The sequence below is a fragment of the Pleurodeles waltl genome, chromosome 4_2 (genome assembly GCF_031143425.1).
Source record: "Pleurodeles waltl isolate 20211129_DDA chromosome 4_2, aPleWal1.hap1.20221129, whole genome shotgun sequence".
Taxonomy (NCBI): Eukaryota; Metazoa; Chordata; class Amphibia; order Caudata; family Salamandridae; genus Pleurodeles; species Pleurodeles waltl.
The window spans coordinates 178,375,589-178,394,336 of record NC_090443.1 but is presented as its reverse complement, the minus strand read 5'-3'; positions in this window follow the sequence as shown (position 1 = coordinate 178,394,336).

The window sequence follows — 18,748 nt, the reverse complement described above, 5'->3', positions numbered from 1 at the left end:
AGATTGTTTCTTTGCTTTCAAAATAAAAAGTTTAAAAAATGCAACTAGGGGGAAATCACGTTTTTCTGAACTACTGTGACATTTTAGGTACTATTTCTTTGAGGTATCATTTAGTCAAATGAGTTGAGGCATGCTAAAATAATGGAAAAATGGTGTTACCACTTTGAACAGGATTCTGGGAAACATGAAAATAAAAAAGCATTGTCAAAGCCAATAGGTCCGACATTGGTGGTCAGCCTTTTGATTTTGTCAATGCGTGTCTTGTTTTGACATCGTTTTTGTAAGATTTATTGTTGAGGGAGCTGCTGGGCCTGTACCATTATAACAAACATTGGTAAAAAGAAAAAAATATTTTTTGGTCTCAAAAAACACACATTGCTCCTTAGTCCCTGGTATCAAACAAAACTACTTTGTGTGCAAATATGCTCCTTGTGAAAGAGCAGACTGTTGTCATGCTGAATCCAGCCAACAGAACTTTAATCAAAACAAAATGTCATGGTTAACGTCAGGCCTAATTGGGGCCCAATTCTTTAAAAAAGTCACAAAAGTGCACCCATGGTATATGCCCTTCAATTGGTGCAGATTTATGGCTTTCATGAATTCACAAGAATTTACAGACGTAGGCCCGGAAAATCATACTCCTAAAAAATATATGTGAACTGCATTTTAGCACAAGTAACTATACATGTGAAGATCTGCTCATGTGAATATCTGTTGAGCGTTTACAAGTTCATTTTCCTCCAACCACTTTTTTTCCCAACCCTGAAAGAAGTTTTACCTCTGCCCTTGTCAGAAGTAAATTTCCAACCTTTCTCAGTATGGGATAAAATCTAAACCAGGTCCTTTGTTTCTCTGCCCTCACCATCATGGACATCATTTAGGGGTTGCAGCTGCGTCCCCTGGTTTGCCCTTGCTACCCCTGGCACTGCCTTTGCGACCCCTGACCTCAGAGGTGGCAAATTCAGTGCCAGAAACACAGGGCTCTACTCTCCTTGTTTTCTGTCAATTTGTTATTACAGTAATGGTGAAAAATAACATAATATTCAAATAAAATCAAATCAAATCAAATCATTAACATTTATAAAGCGCGCTACTCACCCGTGCGGGTCTCAAGGCGCTAGGGGAAAAAGGGGGGGGTTATCGCTGTTCGAATAGACAGGTCTTTAGGAGTCTCCGGAAAGCGGAGTGGTCCTGGGTGTTCCTGAGGCTGGTGGGGAGGGAGTTCCAGGTCTTGGCCGGCAGGAAGGAGAAAGATCTCCCACCCGCCGTGGAGCGGCGGATACGAGGGACAGCAGCGAGTGCGAGGCCAGAGGAGCGGAGGAGGCGGGTGGGGACGTAGAAGCTGAGGCGTCTGTTGAGGTATTCCGGTCCCTTGTCGTAGAGGGCTTTGTGTGCGTGGGTGAGAAGTCGGAAGGTGATCCTTTTGCTGACAGGGAGCCAATGCAGGTGTCTCAGGTGTGCGGAGATGTGGCTGCTGCGGGGTATGTCGAGGATGAGGCGGGCCGAGGCGTTTTGAATGCGTTGCAGGCGATTTTGGAGTTTGGCTGTGGTCCCGGCGTAGAGGGTGTTGCCGTAGTCCAGGCGGCTCGTGACGAGGGCGTGGGTCACGGTTTTTCTGGTGTCGGCGGGGATCCAGCGGAAGATCTTGCGGAGCATGTGGAGGGTGAGGAAGCAGGCGGAGGACACGGCGTTGACTTGCTTGGTCATGGTGAGAAGAGGGTCCAAGATGAAGCCGAGGTTGCGGGCGTGGTCTGTGGGGGTCGGTGCGGTGCCGAGGGCCGTGGGCCACCAGGAGTCGTCCCAGGCGGACGGGGTGTTGCCGAGGATGAGGACTTCCGTTTTTTCAGAGTTCAGCTTTAGGCGGCTGAGCCTCATCCAATCTGCGACGTCCTTCATACCCTCTTGTAGGTTGGTCTTGGCGCTGGCGGGGTCCTTGGTGAGGGAGAGTATAAGTTGGGTGTCGTCGGCGTAGGAGGTGATGATGATGTCGTGCTTGCGTACGATGTTGGCGAGGGGGCTCATGTAGACATTGAAGAGTGTCGGGCTGAGTGATGAGCCTTGGGGTACGCCGCAGATGATCTTGGTGGGTTCTGAGCGAAACGGAGGGAGGTAAACTCTTTGGGAACGGTTTGAGAGGAAGGAGGCGATCCAGTCCAGGGCTTGGCCTTGGATCCCGGTGGAGCGGAGGCGGGTGATTAGGGTGCGGTGACAGACGGTGTCAAAGGCAGCCGAGAGGTCGAGCAGAATGAGGGCGACTGTTTCACCGTTGTCCATCAGGGTTCTGATGTCGTCAGTGACTGAGATGAGGGCGGTTTCAGTGCTGTGGTTGGTTCGGAATCCGGTTTGTGAGGGGTCGAGCAGGTTGTTGTCTTCCAGGAAGGTGGTCAGCTGTTTGTTGACGGTCTTCTCTATTACTTTGGCTGGGAAAGGCAGAAGAGAGATGGGGCGGAAGTTTCTTAGGTCGCTCGGGTCAGCCGTAGGTTTCTTTAGTAGGGCGTTGACTTCGGCGTGTTTCCAGCATTCGGGGAAGGTAGCAGAAGAAAAAGAAGAGTTGATGACGGTCTGGAGGTGCGGGGCGATGATGTCGTCGGCTTTGTTAAAGATGAAGTGCGGGCAGGGGTCCGAAGGGGCGCCGGAGTGGATAGAGTTCATGATGGATTTGGTTTCTTCCGTGTTGATGTGGGACCAGTTGTTGAGGGTGATGGCCGTGGATGCCGGTTCGGTGGTGTATGGATGGGTCTGGTGTCTGAAGCTGTCGTGGAGGTCGCTAATCTTGCGATGGAAGAAAGTGGCGAGGGATTCGCACAGATCCTGTGAGGGCGTGACGGCGTTGGCGTTGGCGCTGGGGTTGGAGAACTCCTTGACGATGCTGAAGAGTTCTCTGCTGTTGTGTCTGTTTTTGTCCAGTCTGTCGGTGAAAAAGTTCCTTTTGGCAGCGCGGATCAGGTGGTGGTGTTCGCGGGTAGCGTTCTTGAGGGCGGTCATGTTGTCAGCGGTGCGGTCCTTGCGCCAGGCTTTCTCAAGGGCGCGACAAGTTTTCTTTGATTCTTTGAGGGTGTCAGAGAACCAGAGAGGTTTTTTGGTGTTGGTCTGTCGATGCGTGCGTTTGAGGGGAGCAAGGATGTCTGCGCAGTTGGAGATCCAGTTTGTGAGGTTGAGGGCTGCGTCGTTGCGGTCGGTGGTGAGGGTGGGTTGGTTGGCGGCGAGTGCGGAGAAGAGTTGCTCTTCGGGGATCTTGTTCCACTGTCGACGAGGTATGGGTTGGGTGCGGAGGTGGCGGGTCTCGTGTCGGAATGTGAAGTGGACGCAGCTGTGGTCGGTCCAGTGTAGGGCGGAGGCGTGGCTGAAGAAGACGTGTTTGCTGGCGGAGAAGATGGGGTCAAGCGTGTGTCCGGCGATGTGGGTGGCGGTGTTCACCAGTTGTTTGAGGCCGAGGTTGGTGAGGTTGTCGAGCAGGGTGGTGGTGTTGGGGTCGTTGTTTTGTTCCAGATGGAAGTTGAGGTCACCTAGGAGGATGTAGTCCGGCGAGGCGAGGGCGTGCGGGGAGATGAAGTCTGCGATGGCGTTGCTGAAAGGGGCCCGTGGCCCGGGAGGACGGTAGACGAGGGATCCTCTGAGGGTGGTCCTCGGATCGGTGCGAATCTGAAAATGCAGGTGTTCAGCGGCGAGAGGGGTGTCTTCGGTGGAGGTGGTGACGCTGATGGAGTCTTTGAAGACTGATTCACTATTAGTGTAATACAAATGAAGTACAATTAGCATGGATATGCCCTTCCATGGCCTCTGGGGTAAGTAAAAAATGCTTTTAAATGTATGCTGTGTGTGTGATTGCGAGTTAGAGTGTGTTTGTGTGAGAGATAGCGTATGTAAGTGTGAATTTGTGTGTAAGTGTACATTTGTGCGTGTGAGTGAAAGTAGAGGTCGAAAGGCGTGTGATGTCACTTCCGCTACCCCAGGCGTTTTGGTGAATTGAGGTCCATGCTCAGGATAAGTTCAACTTGTTACGCCCCCTGGGCTTGGCCATGAGTACATGGAGGGAGTTTGGTTTGACGTTTTGTGTTTAGTTTTGTTCCTCTGTGCGCCATTCTAGATGCGTTACAGGTACGGATTGCGCCGAGCCCAGCTCCAGCTGCGTGGCACAGCTTCCAGGTTGGAGGTTCCAACAAGAAACGCGGCCAAGGCTTTTGGTGACTGCAGACGTCTGAATGTGCAGGTCACTGACATATTTTCCCAAAGTTGACTTGAGTGATAGTATTTAAATACAAGCGGAAATGTAAACAACTGAGCGGAGTGAGGCTTTTAATTTTAGCATCAGGTCTTTGAGTGGGTGAGGTACCGTTTTTAAGTTGAGCAGTGTATGAAAATAGCAGCGTGTTTTTACACATGGAATACATTTCATTCAGCCGTAAAACACTTGCCGAGTAAAGTCTCTGTTTACAATTACGCTCTGTGCTGCCTTCGCACCAGTGCTTAATTTGTAAATAAAAAGGTGCCGGTGCCCAAAGCCCTCCTCCTAAACACGCAGCTGCTGCAATTAAATGTGTGAACACGGCATACTGAGTCAGAGTAATCCTGAAGCCATCTCCGGCCTCTTCAATCCATTTAAAGCCCCTCCCTGTCCCCTCAGCTTACTTTTACAGCTTTCTACTTTCTCCCTATGTCACGCCTTTTCGTTTTTCCCTTCATCCGTCTTTCCCATGTGTGTCTTTTGCTCGCAGCAAATGCTTGAGGCCGAAGAGTAAGCCCCGGCCCTCAAAAATAAGTGCCGGTGCTCAGCACCGGAAACAAAAAGCACAAATTAAGCACTGCTTCGCACCAGTAATGAAGCATATTCCCAAATTTAATCTGAGCGGTAAACATATGTTTACAGCCGAATTTACATTATTTACACATGCCATGATTCTAAAAGGGGATTCCTGGCAGATGTAAGACCATTTACATGTGCAGGACCCTCCGCACCGTTACATTCCATTCAAGAGGGAAAATTTGGTTTACCGTGGCATGTTTAGCATTGGAAGGTTATGAACGTCCATAAATATGGCTCTCAGTCAGCATTCACAGTCTCCACTCCTACCCTTTTCCATCTTGGAAAGGGCCATAGTTTTACTACAGCCAAGGCCTACTTCTCTGGATTTTCCTGGGTGTGGTGGAAGGGGTTGCTCCACAGGGAATAGTATTCCCCTTTAGAATAGTTCTTTCCATTGGAGTACTCCACATAGCAGGAATAGGATTCTGCTGAGAATGTCACATGACTATCCTAGAGATATGTATGGAAATCCATGCATTGTGCAGCTTTCCCTGCATATTCTTAGGAATACTTGCGAATTCCAGAAATTTATACATCTACACTGGCACACATATGTAAAGTAGCTAGAACCGATTTAGACCTTTCTTTGTGAATCAGGCTCTGTGTCACAGTTCAGGACCCATTTAAACAGTTTGAAATATTTTAGTGCCCAACGCCAACAAAAAAGGCAGTGCTATATTGAAATATAAGCATAGGACCCTCACATGTACCGTTCATATGCTTTAAACCCCTTCATAAAATGGTAATATAGAAGTGACACTGCTCACTATTTCAGAGTGCCAGTTTGGCACAAAGAAGTGATGGTACGCTCCCATCAAAAGTATTGCACTGCTACTGAAAAATGCTGGCATTCTCCATTTCAAATTTAAAAAGTGCAGCTACTCAGTACATCGCACTATCAACCCCTTTAAAGCACTGTTTTAAGCATAGTAGATCTCCTTTTCATCCACTCAGCATGTTTGAAGGTTGTTTTTTGTAAATATTGGTACACGTGTAATTATGGGCTTCCAAAATAGGCATGTCATACAGCCCAAATGTGGGTCCACATTTTCAAGGAGATGAAGGCTTCCAGTACGCAGGCACATTTAGGCTGCAAATTATTGTCCATTTTCAAATCAATGCTAATAAGCAAATTTAAAGCATGAAGCAATGAATACAGTCTCACCATGCTGCTAGAAAACTAGCCCTGTTGCATTGGAGAGGGATGTTGTGAAGGCAAAATGGAGCTGGTGTCCTTTAAGTGCTAAATTACGTCTTGTTTCCCCGGTTGCACTTCGCACATGGGGCCAGATTTATACTCTGTGGCAAAATAGTGACTTTTTTATGCTAATTCGACGCAAACCTAACTCCATTTTATACTTTGTCCCTAGACCCGTTTAGCGCCAATGTTATGTAGTTAGTGTAATTTTTGTACCGTGAAAACCTACCTTGCGTCAATGAGATGCAAGGTAGGTGTTACCGGGCAAAAAAGGACTCAAAGGCCCTAGCGCCTTCTTTATCCTCCTGTGCAAAAATCACGCACGAGGAGGAGGGCCTTAAATAATGGTGCTAAGCTTGCTTAGTGCCATTATTTACCACCTGGGTCAGGGCAGGCATTAGGAGACCTGTGGGCTCATTTCCATGGTCAGAGACCATAGAAGCAGCCCACAAGTGCCCTGCCCTGCCCCAAGCGACACCCCCACCCACACCTGGAGTTCCCTTTTTCTTTCACAGTGCCATAGGGGGCCTAACTTGGGCCCCCCTACATGGCACTGTGCCCAATTGCTATGCCCAGGGGGCATAAGTCCCCTGGGCATAGCCATTGGGCTGGGGGGGCATGACTCCTGTCTTTACTAAGACAGGAGTCATGTCCAGGGGGTTGTGCATCAAAAAAATGAAGCTAGTCAGGTTAGAGTAATTTTTCTGACTCTAACCTGACTAGCACCATTCTTTGACACACAACCTCCTGTTTCCCCTACACCTCCCCCACCCGGTTAGCGTTATTTATTTTGACGCTAACAGGCCTTACTGCCGGCTAGCGTCATTCCTTAAATATGATGCCCGGCTGGCGTCCAGGAATCGCTCTAGCCGGCGGTATACTTTTTGAAGCAAACCTGCGCTAACGCAGGTTTGCGTCAAAAAGTATAAATCAGGGCCTAGGTCTCTCCTTAAGGCTCACTGTGAGTGAGCTGTTTATTTGACTGCGGTTAGCTGAGCACAGTGTTTGGAAAGGACCATTAAGGAAGAGGTTTTAAGAGTGAGCTAGGTGAGGTGTCAAGCATTGCATTGATGATCAGTGTAAGAAGTTTATACAGTGCCGTGTTTTACAGCCTGCTTGCTTGGTGGCTATAAGCAGAGCTGATGATTTTATTCAGTGAGGAGAAGTAATAATATATGTAACCGACTAGGAGGCCTTTGCATCAAACCAGCTTACTCACGGCTCTGATGATAAAGGACTTACTCATGACCTTGTTGAAAAGAAAAATTTGACTAGTGCCAAATATTTAACATATACTGTATATGCCCAAATCCCAAGTACTTAGACCTAAAAGGCATAAACTCCAGCCCTCAGTACATGTACCTGGGCATACTAGATACATCTTACCACCCAGTACAAAGACTTAGGGGCAGATTAAAGAGCAGCTAGCACCTCCTTGCGCCACATTAGCATCATTTTTTTTTACGCTAATGTGGGCCAACAAGGCCAAAATCACCATGCCAAATTTACAAAGGGGCGCAATGCCTGCATTGCGTCACTTTTAACCTTTTGCGCTACATTACACCTGTGACAAGCATAATGCATGCAAAGGGGACGGTCCCCCATTAGAGGGGGCTGAAAAAACGGCGCAAGGAAATCAAAGAGATTTCTTTGCGTCACTTTTTTGGCACTTTTACCGCCTGCCTCTTGTTTAAAGGAGGCACACCATTGATTACAATGGGCCTCAATGGGCTTTGCAAGATTAGCATCAGATTTTTTAGACTAATCCTGCAAAGCGCCAAACTAGCGTAAAAAATTACGACGCTAGTTCCCTAACTACTGCCATGGTGCGCCATATATTAAATACGGAGCATACATAGTGGTGTTAGGGGGCGCTAGAAAGGTGCCGTTGTATTAGGTGCAGCACCACATTTCATAAATCTGCCCCTTAGAGACTTAGGTCCTGACTTAGATCTGGGCAGTCACATCGCTAAGCCATGTTGGCAGCGGACAGAGTAGACCATTGAGTCGATGGTCTTCCACCCGCCATATTTGGATGTTACAGTTCTGCAAGTGGATCGAATGGTGGCGGATTGCTGATGGAGGGAGACAGTGGTGGGACCCAATGGTCTTCGTACAATGATAGAGGCTATGGAATAGAGGTAAGTGACACACACACACACTGTCCTTTTGTGTTATGTGTACTCCTGCACTACACACCACACGGCACACCACATTCACACAATAACCCATTGCCATTCTGACACAACACAACCCGTACATGTTGAAAACACACATTGCAAACATCCATGCCACAAGACACACACCATTGACACTGTCTCCACACACTACACAACCACAACACAACTACACTCTCAGCTACATAAGCATACTCACACACACACGCACAAGTACACACATCATGCCTGCCCCACAACAACCACAATCACCTGACTGTGCCACATGACAACAAAGCAAACACAACTACATTGGTCTCACATGCAAGCGACACACACACAGACACAACCACACCACCCACTCCAGCACCCTCCACCTCAACTACTCAATCCACACACACACACACACACACAAATACATGTACACACTAACATACACAACAGATATCACAAACCTACTCGTACAGGTCCCCTTGCAATGCACAAACATGGATACCATTGTCCAGTGTGAGTGTACTGTCATTGTAGTGCCAGCATTCATTTTGCAATAAATACTGACACCACAATGACAGTTGTGTATTTGTGCTATATGCATGCCGTGCCAGTGTATCCTCAGCCATGTGTGACACCATTGGAAACCCTACATATGTGCATCACAGTAATTACAAAAATTACTGTGACATGTATATGCCTGCCATGGACCCCACCTCCTGTGCAGTGCCCACCCAACGTGCCCTGGCAATGCAGCGTACCTACCTTTGAGTTAGTCAACAGGGGTTGCGTTTTCTCTGTGGGTGAGTGGCAGCAGTGATGGCAGGTCTTCTCCAGTAGAAGATGGTGGAGAAGTGGAAAAAAGGTGAGTTTTCACCCCTCTCCCCGAATCCACTAACTCAGAAGTTGAAGTCAGACCGCTCAATGATAAGTGTAGGTGGGGTCCCACCATCAGACAGTATATTCAATGGCGCCGTCTATGCAGGTTAAGTTTCTTGGTGAAATTGGTGGGCTTTTGTCTATGGGACCGCCAAAGCTAATTACGGCGTCACAGCTGTGGATGGGTTTTCAGTCAAAAAATTACCACTAATATCTAAATTAGGCTCTTACTGCCTGATTAATAAGTTATAGATTTTAGGAGGAATGTTAAATCAGTGCAAAAATGTACATGGAAAACATAACATTGTGGCCAATGAGAAAAACCACTAGTGACAATCAGCCACTTTGAGTTATGTGAAACCCTTATAGGGATAAGGTGGTGTGGGCCCTAGGACCAGGCCATGACAGTCAGTTCAATTTTACCTGGCCCACGGAGGCCTGGTGTAGAGTTGTCCTGGCTGTCCGAGGTGCTGAACGGGAGTTGCTCTGGTGCTGATTTTACTGCTTACACGATGCTGCAAGAAACAAGATGCAAAAACACAGCAATGGCTGAGTTGTCAAAGTTGGATGCAGTTTCCAGGGTGCGCGCTGTAGATGCAGCATTAAGTGTGGGGGTAGGTTACCAGACTGGCGGCCATTAAGCCTTGGCAGCTGTAAGCAGAACAAAAAACTTTGGAAACTTTGTGGGGTCCAGGTGAGTGACATAGCTGCCTTAAACTTTGGGGAATGAGAGACTACAGCTCCCAGAAGACACTAACCACCTGGATTTGGTTGATCCTACAGAGGGTCCGACACCTGGTGAATTTGTGGATCATGCGAGTGTTTTAGCTGCAGTTTGCATGGTACCAGTGCCACTAGTCCAAGAGAGACTGAGGGTGCTTCTGTCATTCACAGGGGTCCCTCTGGTCGGGAGTGCCGATTTTGAGTCAAGGATGAGGGTCGATCACACAGTTCCAAGTCTGTTGCCAGAGGAACAGAGTATCCCTCTTTTGCTTTGTTGCTGTGGGCAGAGTCCTGTTGTCTGTGATAGAGGTCTCCTCTTGGTCCATCCTTGAAGTCAGTTGTTCATATCTGAGGTTCTGGTGTTAGGGGGTCCCTTAAATCATAGATTTAGGGGAGTTAGGAGTGTGGAGGCTAGTGGCCAATGGGCAGCTAGCTCCACCAGCTAATTCGCCCCTGAGGTGACCACATCCGGTGGAGTGGGTCACCTTTTACTACCCAGAAACCTCTATTCTGCCACTCCTAACATGGCAGAAATCAAAACTTAATGCACAGACCTGGCTGCTCACCCTAGAGATGTAGTCAGCCTACTGCGGGTGTGCACTACCCTGCACAACTAAGTCCCTGCCTGTCCACGACCAGAAATGCCTGGGGCAGGGGGAGGGCTGTGTCATCCTCTGGGGGACAGTACAGATACATATCAGGGGCGGTGTAGCCTTTGAAGCTCACCGCCCTGAAGTGCTCATTCACTAGCCCGGCTGGAGGGTGGCAACTGTGACCTCTTTCCTTCCTCAGCCTTTGGTTCTGACTCCTCGGACTGTTCCCATTACCTGGCAGGAGTTCAGAATCCTGTCTTGATGGCAGCAGGCGCAGAGAAGCGCAGGCTGACCAGCCAGAGCACAAAGAAGTTGGGGCAACTAGGTAACTTCTAAGGTGCCACCTGGGTACATGCCAGCCATCCCTCAACACCAGATTTGTGTAAGGGGAGAGAAGGCACGTTGTTTGACACCAAACTTGACATATCTAGGTGTTATCATAATGGACCTAGTGACCCGGGTCTGGCCATGTGCAAATCGTATGTTATCCTATGGACCGACAATCACTTATAGTGTGCTTTAATAGTAAAGACACTTTATGGTCATATGCTTACATGGCTATACCCTAAATATAATGCACCCTGCCTCCTGGGCTGAAGAGGCTTTCCTTAGCCGTGTCTGATATATATGAAAGGCGGTTCATTGGACTGTGCCACCCATGGTGTGGGCACACTCGAGTTCAAACAGTTTGCACTGCACCTGCAGTCTTCAATGGCAGGCCTGCCTTCAATAGTTTACTTGGGTCATGCAGGGTGGCACAACCAGAGCTTCAGACCTTGGTGACCCCTTTTACATCCATTCCCTGGGTACACCTGGTACCATGTACTAGATACTTATTTGGGTGTTAAAGTATGTGCCAATTGGGGATACCAAATCACATTTACCAATTTAGGGAGAGAGCACAGGCACTGGGACCTGGTTAGCAGGTTCCAGTGCACTGTCAGAGTCGAAAACCAATATCTCGTAGTCTAAATGGGGGCAAAAAGTGGGAGGACATCTGCAAAAGGCATGGTTTTCTTTCAGAAGGTAATGCAAATCCATTTTCACTTATCATCATGGAGGAAGCCTAATTTACAAAAGTAAACACCCACAATTAATGAAGTAGAACAACAAGCCATGTAGGATCAAAGTTACCGTCACATATTCATGTCAGTCACTGGAACTCCAATGGGATACTACAAGAACAAATTCCTGAGCTGAACCACCACACAATTATCAAATGAATGGACTATGTGGAAAACTCAGAGAAACACAAACAGCTGTTTCCACAGTGCCAGTTTTCCAATGGCAATGCACCCACACCACAGAAAGCATCAACAACGTAATTAAGTGCCTGTATCTCTGAAATAAATTTAAAAATACCAAACAAGGTGCTTACAGTGATATGAAGTATAACGTGGACAAGTGCAAGACATGAAGCTGCTCAAATGAAAAAGTGAAACAAAATATATGCACACACATATTAAACACTGCATAACACACATGAAAAAAGAAGTACCTTTCCAAATCAGACCGAGTACTTTATGCAAACATGCAGATCAAAAAATGTACATGACAGGGGACTCTGTGAGAACATCTGTGCTACATCCAACTTCAGTTACAAGAAATCACCCAGGAACCTGTTATGCATGGCCCAGCATCATAAATAAATATGTCCAATAATAAATAAGTTCAACCAATTGGTTAGCCTGTTTTTAAAGATGAGTTTGTAGGCACTTTAGGGAGGAAATGCATCTCCGGCATTAAATGTATAGTGGTATTTTTATTTAGTGCCTAAACAATTTTTTAGAAATTCTAACAATTACTTAGCAATTTCAAACGCCAACATGTCCCAGCATGGATATTATTCATACATAATCTTAACCATCATACATATCTACAGACAATTAAACACACACATATATGTATGTTCATTTCTATGTCATAATAAATATTGAACACACCTAAAACTTTTTGTTAAAACTGCCTATTGATCCACTAACATACAACATTTATTCTGTAAGTGTATCCTGTGTTGGACTTTATTACATCTTGTTGGCCAATCTTTCTGTTACTTAATCTTGCGTGCAACATCTTAATTAAGTCTAGTGTACATTCTGGTCCAGAACAACTATCATCACCGCACTCAAAGTCTATCATAGTCAGCACAGAGAAGAGATGACTGAAAAGTGAGAAAATGTGCATCTATTTGTACTACCATCAAATAATTGTTTACTTAAGCTATTGAGTCTAGTGAATGATTTTATAAGTATACAATGCGTAGTATAACCGAAATGCTAGAGAAACTTGTATCTACTCCTTAGTGGGACCTATCTCTTAAGCACAACTACAATGATTGCAGGGTTCCCCAGAACGTTAAAGCAGTTTCTTTCAGTTGGACAGACAGAGGAGTGTTGCTGAAATTAGGAAAGGAGACAGAAGGTCCCTTTGAATATAGAGTCCCCCCTGCCCCTTCTTGGTTATTGTTCAATGGGAGAGGCTACCTCTCATAGGTTAAGTTTTTAAAGTCCCATTCCACCATAGTAGCACACTTCTAATGCTCGCAACAACCTCAGGAGAGGCATACCGAGACTCACAGAGTGTCAGAGTCCAGTCCAGGATCAGTTGTCACTTATCACCTGGGCCGATGCAGGAAAGGCCTCTTGTAGCTTCTAGTGCCCCTTTATCTTTAACAGAAGGTCAGCCTTAGGACTCTTGAAGTCCAGTTCTTTCTCCAGGGTACAAGAGAGAGCAGATTCAGGCCTTCAGAGCTCTTCCCAGATCACAGATTCAGTCCTCTTCTGATCTTCATCAGGAGTGTCCTGAGGTTTGTGTGTGGAGATGCCACATTTATACTTGACATGAGTTAGTGGGTGGGATTGACTCCTGAGCAAGCCCCAGCCAATGTGTTAAAGGTTGCTAGGGCCAAAACTACCTAATTTGTGTACTTTCAGGATGGCAAAAGTCTTCAGCCACACTGTACTTGCTTCTCTTAGGGTTGGGTGTGTATGTTTGTGTGTGGAGTAAGTGTAGTATGGAAGTGCTCGTGCCCTCACACATCTAACACTAAAATCCAGTTTAAGGCAGCCATGGTATCACTATATTAAATCCAGAGACAGGTGACTGGTAGAACAAAAGTAGGATTTGCAGTGGATACACATCACTGAGACACTGCCCGGAGGGACTGCAAGTCCAAGGTTGCTTTGGGGTCCTTGGAGGTGTTAGCGCGTCTGACCTTGATAAGTATACTTACAAGGGGATGCGAATAGGTTGATGAACCTTTTGACTCGCAATTAAGATGTTCTTACCATAGCTCCAGTACATAATTAATAATCAATACACAATCAATAATCATTAGTAATCAATAATCAATAGAGTCAGTAATTGTCACAAACCATGACCTTTCAATCATGAATAACCACACCTTTTAGTAAAAGTTTAGAATATTTATTTCCCTATATTAGTAATGATAAGGTCATGTGGATTAATCTCAATATCAAATGAAACACATACAGAAACAATACTGGTTGTCCAAAGCGGCAGAAGAAACGTAACCTAATCAAAGCTTGAACTACAGCACATTCTAAAGTTATGGTGCAAATCAATAGCAAAGTCAACTGAGTCCATGTGATAACATACATGAAGTTGAGCAGAGAATTTCATCAAACATTAGTCCCTGTTATCATAATTTCATTAGTGAGAATTCATAACTAACATTAGATTAGCATCAGCATGCTGGGCTTCATGCAAAACGATAGTAACACACATTTGGGAAAACATCTAACTATGGCTCTATCGAAACATTGCAGTTGGTACCTACAAAGAAAAAGCAAATATGCATAATAATCACAGTTTAGAATATACCTATCCTCAGAGTGGATCAGCAAAGCAGAATCAGTCTTCGTCTTCAGGACATTAGTCAATCAGCAAGGCATCAGGATTCAGCATCAGAATTTAGGAATAGCAAAGTCTTTAGCATTAAAGTTAAACACGTCTCTTGTCAAGATGCAATAAGAAAGTAATAACTTCTCGGTCAGAAAGAAAATGGGCAATGGGCTGTCTTCTCTCTGTTCAGTGTCGTTAAGTCAGAGTTACCTAAACTACCCCCCCAAATCCCTATTGGTCAGCTAATCGTATGTTCGCACTCTGTCCAATAAAACTAAAATCTCAAATCTATGAATTCTAATATTACTCTGTTCACATGTCGTTGATTGGTTTGTCTTGCAATGTACTCATCATCTGGCTTGTCAGGTAACAATATTGTTGCAGCTTCTACTCTAGTCGGCATCTTCATTGTTCTTGTCCTGGGAAAGTCAGTCTCACACACATTACACATAAAATGTTGCATTAGCAGGAACATCATCTCCTAGCAGTCGGTTCACATGAGAAGCTTCCGTTATGAGCACATTCAAGCAATACAATAGATATTCACAGTTTAACTTTCTTGGTCAGCTATTTTATTAACACTAAGAAATACAGCTTTTACATAAGGCCGTGCAAGTGGGCCATGACACTCGCTAAGTTAAGGCCTACAATTAATAAAGCCAAAGCTTAATTCATAACCCTCAATATGACATATCACTGCATTAGTCTAACATATATTCAACATTTCAAAATATTAAATCATTGATTGGTACAGTTTGTTAACATTGGTGGCCATTCTTCGTAATCACATTTTCAAATGTGTGCTTTCTTTTTCTACGTTATCTTATTTATTTTCTACATAATCGTATTATTCAACATACATAAACACTCATTAATAATTTTTATTAAAACACCTGCGCTAGCAGAGGCGGCACTTCACCACCGGCATTGGCATCAGCTGAGCTCTATATAGCAAATCCTGACTTCCCACTGAGCTCCGGGTTCATCACGGAGACACTGCCCGGAGGGACTGCAAGTCCCAGGTTGCTTTGGGGTCAGAGGAGGAGGTCCTTCACCCCCGGCATTGGCATCAGGTGAGCGCTGTGTGTGCATGACCTACCTGGGCCAAGGATGGGCCCATCCTGTGCCCGTCAGTGCCAGGAAGAGACCGGGCATGGCCACCCCTCTTGGCCTCACAGTGGGAAGTGGTGATTTTGACTCTGATTTTCATAAACCCCTTGGGGACCTGGGATGCTGTGAGGCTTTGATACCTGCATGTAAAATATTAGTCTTCTCCCATGCAGCGCTTGTCTCAACCGCGGACACCAGTTTTTCGGTTCTGTTTGGTGATTGCATATTAAGTGTGCGTTATGGCGACTGCTGCAGCTTTTACCGTTAGGCTCCCTTTTGTTTGGTGTTTTAAAGGTTTGCAAGCTTTTGGGTTAAAATGGGTAAATGGAAGGCCACAGATATTACTGGGGAAGGTGGGTAGGCTAGAAAACAGGCCAAGCATGTGGCGTTCAATTGCACTTTAGATGAAATTGAATGGTTAATTGAAGAGTTCGAGGGGCCTTTGAATAAAGATGACAGAGGGGCTGAACAAATATGGTCAAGGCCCAGGAGCAAAGGCATTAAGCTTTCTTAATTAAGAGCGACTTGGAACGAAATACACAGGAAATCTGTGCTAAAGTGGCAATTATGTCTGCAGATAATGAGCTACAGCCGTGTACTATGGCAGCTCAGGTAACTCCAGGCATAGATAAAGATGCAAGTTGCCCAGCCCCTTTTGTGGTTAATGTTGAATGCTCTAATGGATTTGAGGAACTCCAGCCAAGTGAGGAGGAGGGATCCAGGAGTGGTGTAACACCTGAAGCGAGAGACCTCACTCAAAGGCCTGATCCCATGGCCAGAGATATTACTGCCCAGCTAACAATACCAAGGGTAGAAATAGGGGAATTAAAGAGAGACTTGCAAATGCTTATGGAGAAAGTAGGTAAACTGTCTGAACTTTTAGATACAACGAAGCGGGAGTAGAGGCTGGGCATAACTGTAGTTGGAATTGCAGTTAAGGCTAGAGCAATTGGACATGAAAAAGCCTTGGGAATAACTAAAAAAGTGCTTCTGGTGCTGTGCGTTGCCCTACCTTGCATTGCACACAGACTTTACTATGCGGTTATAACTCAAGTACCAGGGAGGTGAAAGATAGGAGTAAGAGGCTGTGTAAAATTAAGCAGCCAGACTCGCAGAAGGACCATAATAGGTTCTACAGCCTCAACTCCCAAAACAGCCTTGGAGATTAGGTAGATTGCACCAAGGTTCCTCGTTGCGGTGGAGATGGGACGGTCCTTGGGCCTCAAATATGAGAAAACCCAGGATTAATGCCCGGCAAGGTTAGGAGATCTTTCTGATAAATGTTCCTAAGTTGCCAGCAGGTTTTAAAGAGAACAATGAATCCCTTACCAACAAAGTCATCCACTGGGTCAGGAAAGTCTGTCATTGTCTTTCCATAATTAAGGAGGACATTGTCTCAGTGAGGCGCCATAGTAATTGCCACAATAGCCCTGACCTTATTGGCATATGATTTGTTAATAACAACATAAACAATGGCCTAATTGCCTTAGAGCATGGAGCACCAGCACAAGATGCACTTAAATTTGCATTAAGAGTACCTCGCTTGCAGCAGAGTATCGTCCAATAAACGTAAATTATGACATCTCTCTTTCTCCATCTTGGGAAGGGGCTGCAGCCTGTTCTGGCTTGTCTACTACCTCAGATATAGACTGATTCCATGACCTCTTGGCACAGGATAACCTTTTTGATCCTGAGCTGATGTATCCTGTGGTGGAGTAGGCAGTTGAGATGCTTAGTACTTTTTCACAAATTAATAACCCAAGAGATGTTACTATACATACCTCACTGACTGCAGGAGATAATCAAGATTCAGGGAAATTAGTAAAGGTAATGTCATGGAATGTGGCTGGCCTCCAGGTCAAGGTATGTGATCCTGACTGGGGTGCGTTTATTGACGCTCACCAAATTATTCTTCTGCAAGAAACATGGGTCATAGAGCCGGTGTATAGGCCAGGGTTCCTTACCTTTGATGTTAAATGCCACTCCAGCAAAGGCAAAGAGAGCTTCTGGGGGCCTACTCATTTGGATAAAAAACACTTGACCATAGAGTTCAAGAGTTAGAAACAGGATCGAAGAATATTTTAGGCATTCACATCGTAAAAAGTGACCCTTGCCTGCTTAAACACATTGTGGTTTTGAATATTTATGTACGTCTGCATATGATAGTGCAGAGTCGCCAGCTATACACATAATATGTTCCGTGGTTCAGAATGCACCACAACATTCTTGGCCTGTGGTTACTGCAGGGGACTGTAACACCAAATTCGAACCGCTTGACCTTTAATGGGCAAGAAAGATGCCGATTGGGGTGTACTGGAACTTAACACGAACCCGGCCATGCGGTGGTCTAAAGTAGTACTTCAGATGTTTCATCTTTGTTTAAATCATGGTTTGCGAGCTGTTAACAGCCTCACAAAATCTGACCATTGCCCTCAACCGACCTTTACACGAGGATGTATGAAACCACATAGATTACGTTCTGCTACACATAACGTGTTGGGCATTTGTGGCTGATATGGTAGTTGTCCAAAGAGCGGACAGCGATCATACTGTTTCGGTCACTGGTTTTCGGTAGGCCTCCAATAGAGATTCCTGATTAACTCCACATACTGTTGATTTGTACTAATAATTGTAGGAATATAAAATGGATCACTATTAGTGAAAATGATCGTATCAAGGCCAGTATTTATAACGAATTAGTTGGCTCCTCTGAACTAAATGTGTCTTCTGTAGGTATTGTGTTTACCTTCATTACAAATCATGAGCAATTGTTTGTTATGTTAAAACTTTTATTTAAGAAACAGCTGAGGAAATTGAAAGTACTCTCTAAATCCCGCTCCTGGTTCTCACCAGCATGTCGACTTGCCAAAGAGAACCTGATGAAAGCCATTAAGGTTGGCTCAGGGCAAAGAAAACATGGGAGAAATTATAATGGATCCATTGGTTGAAAGCCCTGGGGATGCACAATTTTGCAAAAGTTTGGTAGATGGTGGGTTATGGGCATGTACCTCTGTTTCTGATATCTTTGCCCCTGTTGAATTATGGGTACAACATTTTAAGGACTTGTACAGCGAATACAAAAAATAGATGGGTAGATATTTCCATAACAAAGGAGGCTGCATTGGCTTCCTCTTTGGTTGAAGGCAAGCTTATTCTTACTAAGGGCAACCCAGTAATGTTTACTATGGAAGAAACTAGATCTGCTCTTTTGCACACAAAAAAGAGAAAGCCACGGGCCTGGATTGTATACCTGCTTATTTATTTCACTCAGAGACCGCCATCTGGGTTCTGTATTTGAATATGCTTACAAATACAGTCTCTCAGGGGGAAGATATTTCTTATACTTGGCGAAGTGCAGTCATTGTTCCTATTCACAAAAAGGGGGCTAGAGATACCTGTGCTAATTATAGACCAATTAACTTAATCAATA